This window comes from Arachis duranensis, chromosome 1 (assembly GCF_000817695.3).
Source record: "Arachis duranensis cultivar V14167 chromosome 1, aradu.V14167.gnm2.J7QH, whole genome shotgun sequence".
NCBI classification, from domain to species: domain Eukaryota; kingdom Viridiplantae; phylum Streptophyta; class Magnoliopsida; order Fabales; family Fabaceae; genus Arachis; species Arachis duranensis.
Genome location: NC_029772.3, coordinates 64251301 through 64254498, shown reverse-complemented (window position 1 = coordinate 64254498; position 3198 = coordinate 64251301). Strand labels below are relative to the sequence as shown.

The 3198-nt window shown below is 32.7% G+C and overlaps 1 non-coding gene across 1 annotated transcript; it reads right to left on the bottom strand.

Moving 5' to 3' along the window:
- Positions 1-2464: 2464 nt before the first annotated feature.
- On the bottom strand, positions 2465-2568 carry LOC127742510 (small nucleolar RNA R71). The gene has a single exon (XR_008003809.1). It is a non-coding gene; the product is annotated as a small nucleolar RNA R71 (small nucleolar RNA).
- Positions 2569-3198: the final 630 nt, after the last annotated feature.

Here is a 3198-nt window from a genome sequence, read left to right as displayed (position 1 = left end):
GTGATGCCCTACATACAGCTTGCCATGGAAAGGAGTAGGAAGGATTGGATGAATGTAATAGGAAAGTAGAGATTCAAGAGGAGCACAGCATCTCCATACACTTATCTGAAATTCCCCCTATTAATTTACATAAGTATTTCTATCCCTGTTATTTTCTTTTTATTAATTAATTTTCGAACTCATCATAAACTATTTAATCTGCCTAACTGAGACTTACAAGGTGACCATAGTTTGCTTCATACCAACAATCTCTGTGGGATCGACCCTTACTCACGTAAGCTATTACTTGGATGACCCAGTACACTTGCTGGTTAAGTTGAACGTAGTTGTGATCACATATGCCAAAGAGCCATTAAATAAATCTCATGCAAATACAAAGAGGGCAATCACAATTTTGTCCACCAATTTTTTGGCGCCGTTGCCGGGGATTGTTCGAGTACAGACAATTGACGGTTCATCTTGTTGCTCAGATTAGGTAATTTTCTTTTCAAAAACTTTTTCAAAATTTTTCTTTTCTTTTTCGTTTTTCCAAACCTTGTTTTTGAAAAAATTAATAAAAATCCAAAAAAAAAATTAATAAAATCATAAAAATAAAAAATATTTTGTATTTCTTGTTTGAGTCTTGAGTCAATTCTTAAGTTTGGTGTCAATTGCATGCCTTAAAAATTTTTCTTGGATTTTTCGAAAACTCCATGCATTCATAGTGTTCTTCATGATCTTCAAGTTGTTCTTGATAAGTCCTCTTGTTTGATCTTGATGTTTTCTTGTTTTGTGTTGTTTGTTGTTTTTCATATGCATTTTTTGTTTGTTAGAGTCCATGCATTAAAGATTTCTAAGTTTGGTGTCTTGCATGTTCTCTTTGCATTAAAAATTTTTCAAAAATATGTTCTTGATGTTCATCATGACCTTCAAAGTGTTCTTGGTGTTCATCTTGACATTCATAGTGTTCTTGCATGCATCATGTGTTTTGATCCAAAATTTTTATGTTTTGGGTCATTTTTGTGTTTTTCTCTCTCATAATTAAAAATTCAAAAATAAAAAAAATATCTTTTCCTTTTTTTCTCTCAAAATTTCGAAAATTTGAAGTTGACTTAGTCAAAAATTTTCAAAACTAGTTGTTTCTTACAAGTCAAATCAAATTTTCAATTTTAAAAATCTTATGTTTTCAAAATCTTTTTCAAAAATCATATCTTTTCCAATTTTTCCTCTTTTTCGAAAATTTTCAAAAATCTTTTTCAAAATAATTTTCAAAATCTTTTTCTTATCTTTATATCATATTTTCGAAAATTAGCTAACAATTAATGTGATTGGTTCAAAAATTTGAAGTTTGTTACTTGCTTGTTAAGCAAGGTTCAATCTTTAAATTCTAGAATCTTATCTTGTGGTTTCTTGTTGGTTAAGTCTTTTTAAAAATTAAATCTTTTTCAACAAATCTTTTATCTTTTATCTTATCTTTTTCAAAAATTTTATCTTTTTCAAAATTTGATTTCAAAATATCTTATCTAACCTCCTATCTTCCTATCTTTTCAAATTTTGATTTTAATATCTTTTTCAACTAACTCTTTGACTTTTTGTTTGTTTCATATCTTTTTCAAAACCACCTAACTAGTTTTCCCTATCTAATTTTCGAAAATATCTCATCTCTTTTTCAAAAAATCTTTTGTTTTAAATTTTAATTTTAATCTTATCTTATCTCTAATTTTCGAAAATTACTAATCCCTTTTTTCAAAATTATTTTCGAAATTCTCCCCATCTTTTCTTATTCTATTTATTTATTCAATTACTAACACTTCTCTTCATCTCTCTGCACCTAATATCCGAATCCCCTCTTCTACTTTCTTCTCCCCTTTCTTTTTCTACTAACATAAAGGAATCTCTATACTGTGACATAGAGGATTCCTCTTTCTTTTCTTGTTTTCTTCTCTTTCATATGAGCAGGAACAAGGATAAAGGAACTCTTGTTGAAATTGATCCAGAACCTGAAAGGACTCTGAAGAGAAAATTAAGAGAAGCTAAGTTACAACAATCTAAAGGTAACCTTTCAGAAATATTAGAACAAGAGAAGGAGATGGCAGCCGAAAATAATAATAATGCAAGGAGAATGCTTGGTGACTTCACAAAGCCAACGTCCAAGTTTGATGGAAGAAGCATCTCCATTCCTGCCATTGGAGCCAATAACTTTGAGCTGAAACCTCAGTTAGTTGCCTTAATGCAACAAAACTGTAAGTTTTATGGACTTCCATCTGAAGATCCTTACCAGTTTTTAACTGAGTTCTTGCAGATCTGTGAGACTGTAAAGACGAATGGAGTTGATCCTGAAGTCTACAGACTCATGCTTTTCCCTTTTGCTGTAAGAGACAGAGATAGAATATGGTTGGATTCACAACTCAAGGATAGCCTGGACTCCTGGGATAAGCTGGTCACAGCCTTCTTGGATAAATTCTTTCCTCCTCAGAAGCTGAGCAAGCTAAGAGTGGATGTTCAAAACTTCAAACAAAAAGATGGTGAATCCCTCTATGAAGCTTGGGAAAGATACAAGCAGCTGACCAAAAGATGTCCATCTGACATGTTTTCAGAATGGACCATATTAGATATATTCTATTATGGTCTATCTAAATTTTCGAAAATGTCATTGAACCATTCTGTAGGTGGATCTATTCACCTAAAGAAAACACCTGAAGAGGCTCAAGAACTCATTGACATGGTTGCAAACAACCAATTCATGTACACCTCTGAGAGGAATTCCGTGAATAATGGGATACCTCAGAAGAAAGGAGTTCTTGAAATTGATGCTCTGAATGCCATATTGGCTCAGAACAAAGTGTTGACTCAGCAAGTCAATATGATCTCTCAAAGTCTGAATGGATGGCAACATGCATCCAACAGTACTAAAGAGGCAACTTTTGAAGAAGCTTATGATCCTGAGAACCCTGCCATGGCAGAGGTTAATTACATGGGTGAACCTTATGGAAACACCTATAATCCATCTTGGAGAAATTATCCAAATTTCTCATGGAAGGATCAACAAAAGCCTCAACAAGGCTTTAACAATGGTGGACGCAATAGGCTGAACAATAGCAAGCCATATCCATCATCTTCTCAGCAACAGACAGAGAATTCTGAACAAAACACTTCTAATTTAGCCAATCTAGTCTCTGATCTGTCAAAGGCCACTCTCAGTTTCATGAATGAAATAAG